This window comes from Manis pentadactyla, chromosome 2 (genome assembly GCF_030020395.1).
Source record: "Manis pentadactyla isolate mManPen7 chromosome 2, mManPen7.hap1, whole genome shotgun sequence".
NCBI classification, from domain to species: domain Eukaryota; kingdom Metazoa; phylum Chordata; class Mammalia; order Pholidota; family Manidae; genus Manis; species Manis pentadactyla.
The window spans coordinates 10,302,519-10,315,506 of record NC_080020.1 but is presented as its reverse complement, the minus strand read 5'-3'; the positions used below and the strand labels follow the sequence as shown (position 1 = coordinate 10,315,506).

The 12,988-nt window shown below is 36.5% G+C and overlaps 1 protein-coding gene across 3 annotated transcripts in view; it reads left to right on the top strand.

Moving 5' to 3' along the window:
* PAN3 (poly(A) specific ribonuclease subunit PAN3) overlaps positions 1 to 12,988 on the top strand; it is a 139,659-nt gene that overhangs the window by 1,637 nt on the left and 125,034 nt on the right. The gene's annotated exons all lie outside the window — the stretch shown is intronic.

Genomic DNA, 12,988 nt, shown 5'->3' with positions numbered 1-12,988 from the left:
TTTGTTATTATCTGTTGACTGGCAACTTTTTAGTTAGTGAGTGGAGTTTACAATTAAAATAAGTGTAAGGGTAATCCATTACAGAATATTGCCCCAAAAGAAAAAGAGCGATTTTCCTTTTTTTGTTAGAGCGTATTGAGCATTTTTAAACCAAAGCAAAATCCTGCTTTTTGGGAATTCTAAACAGTTTTTAGAACTTGAAATAATTTGATAGGCACCCTAAGTTGACATCAGAAGAGTTTTGTTTTTTTTTTAAACGTAAGTGAACTTGGCTTGATGTGTTTTTTTTTAGCACTTAATTTGCTCTGTGGGGATTATTAAATATCTTGCCCGAGATTTTTTTTTAAAGATTGTGTGTGATTCTTTTGCTGTGGTGGGCTTGACTTAAATGCACCAATTTTGGTGAGATTGACATGCTAAGAAGATTATTGTAACTTAAAGTTTTGTAAAGAACTGTTACTTTATTGGTGCAATTCTGTCACTTTTCAGCAGCAGCTTTGCATTTTCAAGGTGGACTTCTGCTGGATGTGTGAGTTGTGGCTCCATTAATTTAAAAATAATGTTTGATTAGTAAGTAGTGCAACTGAACAGTAGTTTTGTTACCCTCAGAAGGAGGCTCTTTTAAAAATGCTGATACTAGATTTAATATCTGATCTTTCTACAACTCTAATGCACAGAAGAAGTAGATTTGGGATGTGAAAGATAAACAGGATATTAACAGGTGAAGATGGGAGGTGGAGGAAAAATACTAGCAATGGTTCAAAGGTAGGGATACTCCATATCTGAGAAAAGGAAAGTAGTTGCCTGTGATATTTGGTCTTGAGAGGTCAGGCAGTTAATGCTGAGAAGGCGTTTTAAAATTAATACTTAGTCACTTAACACTTATTTGATTAAGTAGCTGAGTTATGTGCTTGGATTCTGCAGGGCTTGCTTCAACTTGACTGGATGAAACCGACAGCTTCTCTTTTATGCTGTAGGCCTCTGGTAACTCTCAGCAGGACCTAGGTTGTGAATCCTTATGGATGAGAAAAGTGCTCCATATTAATGAGTGGCAAGTAAAGTTGTTCAGGATCAGGGAAGAGAATTATGTTGGTGGTTTAGTGGCTGTTTTGAGTTTTACACTGAATTGTTTAATTTTTAGTCTACTTTCTACCTTTTACTGTATTCTTACACTGTATCTTTTGAGGCAGGTTTGATTTGTTAATGAAGTGTATGAAAAAATTAAAATAGATGACACATTCTAAGAGATGCTGCTATTAGGAGAAATTTAAGTTTTGTTAGTTGCTGACCTGTTCATGTAGCATCACTGAGACAATTTTATTTTTCTTTTATTTTTCTCTTTGCTCTTCTTTAAGAACGTACAGTATTTCTTTGGCTGAGAGGTCATGAACGGATCTGCTCTGATAAGCCAGATCTGCCTGCAGAAATATTTTGTTTGTGCTCCATACATTGTATATTCTTTTGGTGTGTGTGTGTTTTAAAAGTCTTTATTGAAGTATACATACCTAGCGAAAAGTGTACAAATGATAAGTTTTTGGGATTTTCACAAGATAACCACTTGGCTTATAACCAGGCCTTGGCTCAGGGCAAAGCAGAACATACTCATTACCACCTGTCCTCTTCCTTCTCCAAGTCACTACCCTTGCCCAAAGGTAACACCTGTTAGTAACACCACATTCTAATGCTGTAGATTAATTTTTCACACTTTGAATTTCAGAGGAATGGAATCATATAGTGGACACTCTTTGTGGACTTCTTTCTTTCAAGGTGTTGGTTAGATTCATTCGTGTTACATCAGAAGAGTCTTTGCAGTCTCATTTCTGTATAGTGTTAATTAACATTGTATGAATGTATCACAATTAGTTTTCTCATTTTACTATTAGTGGGCAGTAGAATGTTTCCATTTTTTGTCTGGGCCAGACATTTAAGAAGAGCACTGTTTTGAACATTCTAGTACTTTCTTGGTGAACAAGTCTACGCATTTCTTTTGGATCATTCAGTAATGGAGACACTAGGTCATAATAGGGTGTGTATATGTATGTTCACCTTTAGTAATGATGTCAAACAATTTTCCATTAAACCACCAACACACTTGCATTCCCGCTAGTGTATGAGTGTTCTGATTGCTCTGTATTCTTCTTAGCACTTGGTATTAACCATCTTATTATAATTTTGACTGTTTCGGTGGCTAAGATTTATGGTATAATTTTGTGTTTTTAATTTGCATGTGTGTGGATTGTGCTGAATTAGGTGGTAACATGAAAAAAATCTGAAGATTTAATAACAGAAATGCAAATTTCTGGCTTCCTTTGAAGCTCATCTCTTAACTTGTATTGGAATTAGGACTGTTGATGGGGTAAGACTTTCTGTTTTGCCTTACTCCTTGGCTGAATGGATGACTTAACCTGCCTGGCTCCTGGGTATTGAGTTTTTGACCCTTGCTTTAGTAGTTAGCATTTGCAGAATTGTTTTGTTAGTGTTCCAAATGGAGTTAGAGGTAAACACGAGAGACAGTTTTATTTTGTACACACTTGAAAACGGAAGACAAAGGCTTTTTCTTCTTGGTACACTTAGTTGCAGTGAAGTGCCAGCCTTGTAAAGTAAGCGTGCTTTGTTGATTACTTACCTTTTATCATACAGTGTTACCTTTCCTTAGTCAAGCTCCTCTCTTGACCTGGCAGTGTGGTAGAAAACAAGTTTTGGCATTCAAGATTGTTGTTTATGATTTTTAAAGAAAGCGTTTACTTTAAGGTTTTGACATTTCTTATTTCTGTTGTACTTGGGATCTTTTAAGTCTTAAATTTGTGATTTTATTTGGGTTCAGTTGAAGTATTGATTCTTGACATTTTAACGATGTAATTCTAATTTTCAACTAGCTAGACTTTTCATCTTCAAGGTGCTAAGTTTTTAGCAGCTAAACTGTTATACCAACATTTGTATTTTATGGATATTATTTATTTGAAAGCCAGTAGACATGTTTATTTTACCAAAATAGACTTTCTTTTTTTCAGTTCGAAGTTAGTAGTGAAGGCTTTGCGTCAGATATATCTAAGGTGGAATCTGGCTCTCTTACTTACTAGCTTTGTGATGTTGGGCAAATTTTTAACCTTGAAGCCTCAGTTTTTCTCATTTTAGAAATGGAGGTAATAATAGGACCTACTTGAGAGCTGTGATAGGATTGCATGTCCCACTGTTGGTACATTGGGACATTATGAACTTTAAGTCTTATTTGCTGCTGTTCTGAATTTTATGAATAATAAATCTATAATTAACCTATACAGTTTCTTTTCTCCCCCAATTTTGGAGAATATACTTTCAGGCCAGTAAAATAGCTAGAGATTATGGAACTTTGGTTTTTTGGTTGTCTGTCCAAGTGGAAGACTGCAGTGGGTAACTTAAACTTCACATATTAATATTGGAATGTATAATGTATGTGGTAAAACTTTTTATTTAAACTGGGATTACACTTTACGTCCCACAAATCTGTATCAGCTTATGGGAAAGTGAATACTAGGAACCTATTAGGATAGGTGGTATGGGTTTAAATATTTTTATTGGGCAATACATAAAATGGATAACAGACTTTATAATACCATTCATTTCACTCATTTTAATATTGTGCTTTCAAGATGGCAAGCTCTGGTCTAGGTGGTGGGAATACAACATTGAGCAAAACAAAATTCTGCTTGAATGGAGTTTATACTATAGTAGGGAATACAAACATGTATAAGATAATACTAGGTCTTGAAAAGTTTTATGAGGAAAGGTCAGAGTTGTATATGAGGAATGTTCAAAAGAGGGATGTACTAATATCAGTCTAGGTAAGATTCAGTTAATGTTTAAAATGCTCCTTCCCATTAAAATGCATTTAATATGACCCGGTAAGAAGATAAATTATTGCTAACAAAATGTCTTCTATTTTTGCCCTTCCATAGAATTTTTCTCTTTTAAAATTAACGTTCTATTTGGTGATAATTGTAGAGTCATATGTAGAGAGAGAGCTTGTTGTCCCCATTACCCAGTTCCCCCCATGGTAACATCTCATAACTACACTACAGCATCACAGCCAGCATTGAGTGATACAGTCCACTTACCTTGTTCAGATTTCCCTGTTCTTACTTGCATTCACATGTGTGCACACGTGTGTGTATTTAGTTCTATGGAATCTTACCACCTCTATGTTTGTGTGTCTGCCAGCATAGTCAAGACATTAGAACAGTTCTGTCACCCCCAAGTTCCCCTTTTGTAACCTGCCCTCCCTCCTGACCTCTGGCAGTCAATAATTTGCTCCCCATTTCTATAATTTTGTCATTTCAAGTGTTTTATAATGGAATTATGTAGCATGTAACCATTTGGGATTACTTTTTTAAAATTTCACTTAGGGTAATAATTCCCTCAAGATTCAGCCAAATTGTGGTATGTAGTAGGAGTTTGTTGGGGGTTTTTTTGCTGAAATTTTTTAAAAATTAATTTGGAAAATTTATATACATCTTTATTCTGGAGCATGTTTTTGGTTTTCTTTTTTTATAGGCATATCTGCTATGTAGATATACAAAGCTATGAACATTTATAATAATCAAAAATACTTTGAAAATTTGTGCTAGGATTTTAAAGAGCATCTATTGACAGATTTGAATATTATTTATTTATTGTAGGGTTGGTTTCCATTTGTTTAGTTTTTAAGTTATAAAAGTCATAAACCTATTTTATAAACATTTCCATTGGAACAGCAGTGTATAAAGTCAGTAAACCAACCTTTTTTTTAAATTGCTAATATTTTATATGGAATTTTGGATCTAGCTAGTTCTTTTTTTTTTAACTGAAGTATCATTGATATACAGTTTTATCTTGGTTTCAAATATACAACACAGTGGTTCGACATATACCAATATTATCAAGTCCTCACCCCCGTCAGTGCGGTCACTATTCATCAGTGTAGTAAGTAAGATGTTACAGAATCATTAACTGTAGTCTCTGTGCTTATACTACTGTCCTGCTGACCAGCCTATCCAGTCTCCTCATCTTATTGCCTGAGGTTAGTCATTATTAGTAATTTTTGTATGTAAAACCTTAAGTATCTCCTAAAGGCTCTGTCTCCCAATAGAGTCACATTGTGGGTTACGGTTCAAAATATGGTTTTTGGGGGAAACACTTCAGTCCATAGTTCATGCCTGTATACACACAAGTATACTTGAGTTTTGTAGCAGTATTTCTCACATTTATTTTTTCATGTTAACTTACTTTATATCTTGTTTAGTTTAGTGAGCCAAAACACTATGAAGGGAATATGATACGTACTTGTTTTATATATTGTCGTCATATGGTTGTTGGCAGATGAGTAACACAGTAATTGTGTCTCATTTCAGTGTATAGGAATTACTCTTGGTCCCGGGGTTCTGAGATTTTATTTTAGTGCTAACTAAATAACTAGTGCTACAAAATAACTTTGTGATCTTAGTCCAGTGATTAGTGCATGTGGAAATAGTCTGTATCTGTAAAGTAGGAGAATGGGGTATGGAGTACATGATGTCCAAAATCCTTTCAGCTCTAAAATAGTCCTGTGTTTGCTAAATGTTACTATGTTCTAGAAAATGAATTATTTCAGGTTTAACCTTTAAAATACCTCCTCTTCCCTTCCCAACAATTTCTGAAAACATTAACTGCTTAACATTAAGCTTAACTTTGATATAGGGAAGGGCGTGCTGATCTCACTAATCTTGGCTGAGTTAATTGGCATGTAAGTGACAGTCCCATTCCATAAAAAAGCTCTCCCTTTTTTGATGTCTCTTTTGGTACTCCTTTTGCTTTTTCCTTAAAAAAGAAAAAAGATACTCCTATTTTCCTGAAGGTAGTTTCTAATGATATTTTTAATGTTAAAACTTTCAGCTTTAAAAAATACAAATAATACCTTGTTTTTGGAAATGTAATACATGCACAGGTTAAAAATTTAAACAGCACAGAAGGGTACACTATGAAAAGCCTCCTACCTTCCTCACTTCCATGATCTCTGATTCCGAAAGACAGTTACTCTTTCCAATTTATTATGTATCCATTCAGAAACATTCTGTGCCTATACAATCATGTTTATATTTCCCTATCTCTAGCACATACCAACATACATATACATGTATGCACACACAGAAGCCTAATGCACTTTGAATTTTCTCACTGAATTGCATGTCTTGTAGTTTGTTTTACATCTACACATAGAAATCTACCTTATTCTTTTTACTTCTAATTTTTTTATTAAGGTATCATTGACATACAATCTTAGAAGGTTTCACATGAGTAACATTGTGGTTTCAACATTCACCCATATTATCAAGTCCCGCCCCCCACCCCCCACCTCATCGCAGTCACTGTCCATCAGCATAGTAGGATGCTATAGAGTCACTACTTGTCTTCTCTGTGCTATATTGCCTTCCCCATGACCTACCTATATTATGTTTGCTAATTATAATGCCCCTTAATTCCCTTCTCCCTCCCCCTCCACCCTCTCCAACCCCTTCCCTTTGGTAAACCATTAGTCCCTTGTAGTCTGTGAGTCTTCTGCTGTTTTGTTCCTTCAATTTTGCTTTGTTGTTATACTCCACATATGAGTGAGATCATTTGGTACTTGTCTTTCTCCACCTGGCTTATTTCACTGAGCATAATACCCTCCAGCTCCATCCATGTTGTTGCAAATGTCTGCCTTATTCTTTTAATGTCTGTATAATATCCCATGGTGTGATTGTATTCCTCTTTTTGATATTTAGATTGCTATAGTCTTTTACTATTATTACAAATTATGGCTATTTTAAGCTGTTATCTTATTGTATTATGTATATTTATACATAAATGTATATAGATTATAATATTCATGTATGTTAAGAACATAAAGAATTTTCAGTAATCTGGTTCAAACTTGGTACATTGAAAATGTACCCAATGTAGACAGCTACCATATGATCTCACTTATATGTGAAACCAAAAAACCCCCCTGAACTCATAATTACAGAGAACTGACTGGTGGCTGCCAGAGGTGGGGGTGGGGGATGAATGAAATAGGTGAAGGTAGCCAAGAGGCACGAACTTAGAAGTTCTGGGAATGTAATACATAACAAGGTGGCTATAGTTAGCAGTGCTGTATTGTATATTTGAAGGTTGCTAAGAGAGGTGATCTTAAAAGTTCTCGTCAGAAGAAAAAAAAATTGTACCTGTGTCTGGAGATAGATGTTAGCTAAACTTATTGTGGTAATCATTTTGCAATATATGCTTATATCAAATCATTATGTTGTATACCTTAAACTAAGACAATGTTATATGTCAATTATATCTTTTAAAAAAAAGTTAGCTGAAAATAAGATCTTTGAAATAGTCACCATATAGAATTTTCCCAGCAGGACTTTTTCCTCAGTGGCTTACATATCTAGAGATACGTAAATCACATTTTTGCAACTTAATAAGCTAATATGTGTAAGTAGTCACTGTGACATTTCAATTGTGTATTTAATAAAAGACATGTTACTATATAATAGCCTTTCATTGTTTATCTATATTCTTGGTACAGATACCTTAGGCTGTTTTTATAGATATTAAATAGAGCATAGAGCATGAGAGACCTGGAAAAGCTGGAAAGGACTTTATATATCATCCGGTTTAACTACATTATTTTGCTCATCTGTCCCTAAACTTTCTTAAATATTGCTGTTCCTGAATCTGACTGTATCCTTGGTTGAATGAATGAGATCAGGTATGAGAAAAGACAAAATAGAATGGGGCCCTTTAAATTCTTTAAGTGACTTTTTATGGTTCATAGACTATAAAAATATGTCAGCTATCTCTGAGGAAGAGTCGTGACAAAAATGGGACAGGGAATCTACCTGCTTAAAGCTTGGAAAAATCAGGGCAACTTTTAGAGTAAAAATTACAGCAACGTCCTCTGATATTATAAAAAGATTTAGTGTTATACAAATAATGTGTTTGCAAAATTTAATTTTTGGCAAGCTTTCAGCTTATCATAATTTGGGCTAAAAGTAGAGTCTCTATTTATTTAATCATCAAATGTTTATTGAGGACTTACTCTGTGTCAGCTACTACTTTAGATTCTTGGGATACGTTAGTGAGCCAAATAAAATACCCCTTCCTTTGTGGACCATATGTCTTAATGGGTAAGGTAGACAATATTTATAAACATAAAGCCTCAATAATTTCATAGTATATTAAAGATCACAAATGCTCTTTAAAATAAAAAAAAGAATGAGAAGAATGTGTATCCTGCTGCTTTTGCGTGTAGAGTTCTGTAGATGTCAGGTCCATCTGTTCTAATGTGTTGTTCAGTGCCTCTGTGTCCTTACTTATTTTCTGTCTGGTGGATCTGTCCTTTGGAGTGTGTGGTGTGTTGAAGTCTCCTAGAATGAATGCATTGCATTCTATTTCCTCCTTTAATTCTGTTAGTATTTGTTTCACATATGTCGGTGCTCCTGTATTGGGTGCATAGATATTTATCATCGTTATATCCTCTTGTTGGACTGCCCCCTTTATCATTATGTAATGTCCTTCTTTGTCTCTTGTGACTTTCTTTGTTTTAACGTCTATTTTGTCTTATATGAGTACTGCAACACCTGCTTTTTTCTCCCTATTAGTTGCATGAAATACCTTTTTCCATCCTTTCACTTTTAGTCTGTGTATGTTTTTGGGTTTGAAGTGAGTCTCTTTTAGGCAGCATATAGTTAGGTCTTGTTTTTTTATCCATTCAGTGACTCTGTGTCTTTTGATTGGTGCATTCGGACCATTTACATTTAGGGTGATTATCGATAGGTATGTACTTATTGCCATTTCAGGCTTTAGATTCGTGGTTTCCAAAGGTTCCAGGTTACTTTCCTTACTGTCTAAGAGTCTAACTTAACTCACTGAGTATGCTGTTACAAAGACAATCTGAAGGTTCTTTTCTTCCTCCTCAATTCTTTATATATTAGGTATCATATTCTGTACTCTTTGTCTATCCCTTTTCATTACCTCTGGTGACAGCTATTTAACCTTAGGAACACTTCCATCTATAGCAGTTCCTCCAAAATACACTGTAAAGATGGTTTGTGGGAGGTAAATTCTCTCAGCTTTTGCTTTTCTGGAAATTGTTTAATCCCTCCTTCAAATTTAAATGATAATCTTGCCGGATAAAGTAATCTTGGTTTGAGGCCCTTCTGCTTCATTGTATTAAATATATCATGCCACTCCCTTCTGGCCTGTAAGGTTTCTGCTGAGAAATCTGATGATAGCCTGATGGGTTTTCCTTTGTATGTGATCTTATTTCTCTCTCTGGCTGCTTTTAATAGTCTGTCCTTATCCTTGATCCTTGCTATATTAATTATTATATGTCTTGGTGTTGTACTCCTTGGGTCCCTTGTGTTGGGAGATCTGTGTACCTCCATGGCCTGAGAGACTGTCTCCTTCCCCAGACTGGGGAAGTTTTCAGCATTTACTTCCTCAAAGACACTTTCTATCCCTTTTTCTCTCACTTCTTCTGGTACCCCTATAATACTAATATTGTTCCATTTGGATTGGTCACACAGTTCTCCCAGTATTCTTTCATTCTTAGAGATCCTTTTTTCTCTCTGTGCCTCAGCTTCTTTGTATTCCTCTTCCCTAATTTCTATTCCATTTATCCTCTCCTCCACTATATCTGATCTGCTTTTAATACCCTGCATAGTGTCCCTCAACGATTGGATCTCTGTCCTAAATTTGTTCCTGAGTTCTTGAATATTTTTCTGTACCTCCAGGAGCATGTTTTATGTTGAAATCTCTTTCAGGAAGATTTATTAGTTCAATCTCACTCGATCCTTTTTCTGGTGTTGAGATTTTGCTTTGAACCAGGTTCCTTTGACTTTTCATATTTTTATGTGGCACCCTCTAGTGCCCAGAAGCTCTACTCTGGAGCTGCTCAGACCCTGAAGCGATGTCAGGGGTTGCAGGGGAGTGGTGCTAGTGCCTGAGGGGAGGAAAGAGTTGTTTCCTGCTTCCCGGCTGCTATGCCTATCTCCACTTCCAGAACCAGTGGGCCTAACACACAGGTGTAAGCCTCTATGCTTTGTGTTTGTAGCTGCTGTAGGTGGGGCCTCCCTCTGGCTGGCCTGACGCCAGGGCAGGGGCTGCTGGTTTGCAAGCCAGGTGTGGGTTTGCCAGGAGGAAGGCGCAGCAGGCTGCATATCATGGTGGGGGGCCTTGGAGCTGGGTAGCCAGCCAGGGGGATGTAGTGCCTGAAGACTGTGAAAGTTCCCAACCTGCTGGGCAGAGTGCACCTGGACAATTTTGTCTACTTGTCCTTTCTCCTGAGCAGTAACCTCTGAAATCCTTGCCCCTTTAGCAGCCCTCTCACTTTTAGGAAGTCTCTGAGACTGCCCGCCCAGATCAGCAGGATATGAATCCCTGTTTTCCATAAGCAGCTGGAATCTCAGTCTCTCCAGGTATTCTGCCTGTCTTAGCTTTCCAACCCCACTAATAACCATGGTGATGCCGGGGTTCTTGTTTGCGGAGCCGAAGAATGAGCTTCACAAACAGTCAAGGTAGAAGAGCAAGGTACAGGCTTTTATTTAGAGATAAAGTGAAAGGACAGAGCTCCCAGCTCACGCCAGGAGGGGACAAGAGAGTCCGTAGTGGTGCGTTGTCTAGGGGGTTTTATAGGCAGCTGAGGATTTTTCGAGAACATGAAAAAACTTAGGGGTGTGAACTTGTTAAGTGGTTTCTGAGTATTTAGAATTAACTTAACACAAGCAACTTCCTCTGATGATTTCTCTCTGAGATACCAGCATCTTGGTCTGGGAGCATATGAAACAAGGCCACCTGCTCAGCCCCCAAGGTGGGCTGAGGTATTGTTTGCTAAAGAGTAAGGTAAGAATTTCTAACGTCTTAACTTCTTGGGTATTAAAATGCAATCTTATCTTTAAGGTGGAATTCTTCCTGCCTTTTACTGTGTTGTTAATGCCTGGGCTTACTTGCTAAATGAGTTGCCCAGTTTGCAAAATCACTTGTCAGATCTGAAGGAGAAAGACAGCACATAGGCCTGGGCCTTTTAGTATGCTAAAGTGAGCCTTACACATGATTATAAATGGTTAGCATAATAAAACATGTGCTACTCTTCTTTATCTGGGGAACATTAACTGATTTCACTGAAGAATGATTCTAGAGCTCAATGTTTAACATAGAGTTTTAGCAGGGGGGTTTCCTTGCATGTAGTTACATTGCTCTGACTGCAAATATCCCGCCCTGCCCCCTCCGGAGGCCCTTACCCTACTCTGACTACACCCACTGTCCCTGTCTCAATGGCACCGTGCAATGTAGGTTCTTGCTCCCAGAACAGATCTCCTGAGCTTGCTGTTCAGCAGTCCCAGGCCTCCACTCCCTCCCCACTCTGTTTCTCTTGTTCTTGCTGGTGAGCTGGGGTGGGGGAAGGGCTTGGGTCCTCCTGGTCATGGCTTTGGTACATTACCCTGTTTCGTGAGGTCTGTTCTTTCTTCCAGGTGTATGTAATCTGGCGCAGTCTTCTCTCCTGTTGCTCTTTCAGGATTAGTTGTATTAATTATATGTTTGTCTTATATGTGGTTTTAGGAGGTCTCTCACCTCTCATGCCGCAATGTTTAATCCCTCAGTGTGGCATCCATTAAGGTTTTTAAAAGAACTTTTAAGATACTGTTTTATTGTTTTTCATAACTTTATTGAGGTTTGCAGGATAGATGGTATAATTTTCATTTTACAAGTGATGATATAATCATTTTATATGCATTTTTCCCAAGACTTTGTGGCTGGTAAGTAGCAGAAATGAGATTCAAACTTAGCAATTTTAGGAAATGGTGGACTGATAGGTTAAGAACAGATTGTTGAGGGCTTTTTGATGTCAGACGAGGAAGTTTAGATTTCATGCCTTGGGATAAACATTGGCAGCATCTTCTCTGTGATGTCCTCCTTGGCACAGGAAAACCACTTGGTATTTTCATCTGGATACTTTTTGTAAAATGTGTTCTATGAAATGCTAGCTCTTCAAGCTGCTTCATGTAGAAAGGGTTCCCTAGTCAGATAAATTTGGGAAGTATTCTGTCTTCTTTTGGGATTGTCACATTTCACACTGTGTATGCAGCCTCTGAGATGTGCAATAAAGAAATTAGTTTATATTTGTTTTTTCTAGTATTTTCCAAATTTACTTGACTTCAGAATTCCCATTGGATAACATTGACCTATTGTGATGTTTTTAGGGCATTAAACATTTCATCAGTGGGGGACAAGATTGAAGGTGAAGGATGACAATTACTTAGCTAAGCTATGAGGTTGGGTTTTGTTTTTTTAGTAGGTTATTATGCACATTTTTATCTTCGTTGCAGCGTAACTGCTGGCAGGTATAGAAATTCTTATTCTTTACTGTAAGATCCTTTGGTTCAAAGTTTTGAGTATCTTATGATCATTTTAAAACTGAAGACTTGAAGTTTCATCTTTTGATTTATAATTTCCTGTCTTAATTGAAGGGCATTTTAGTAAGTATAAATAGAAATGAGTACAAATAGAGAGATTGCTTTTATATTCTTGTTTTACCACTTACTAGCTTTGTGATTTGGGGCAAGCTATCTAGTTTTTCTGAATCATTGTTTGCTTAACCACAAAATAAAAGTAATATCATCTTTGCCACAGTTGTCATATCTACATACTGATTGTTCAGTTGATTATTACTGAATCGATTAAAGTGGATTGCAGAAATAAGGGGTTGAAGAAGTAGAAAGTTCTCAGTTATTTAGTCTTGGTAGTTAAGGTCTCTAACATGCCTTACATTTAATGTAATTTAAACTGAAAAGTATTCTACATGCCTTTTCTCCTCAAAGTCCTGTGAGGTAAGTAGGTATTATGTCTTAGTAATAAGAATAATAAAAAAAATTTGTGATCTATATAGAATGAAATAATGTATCATGGATTAGTGATTTTTCCTAACTACTCTTGAAGTATCAATTCCCATTTCCTTCTTTCCAAA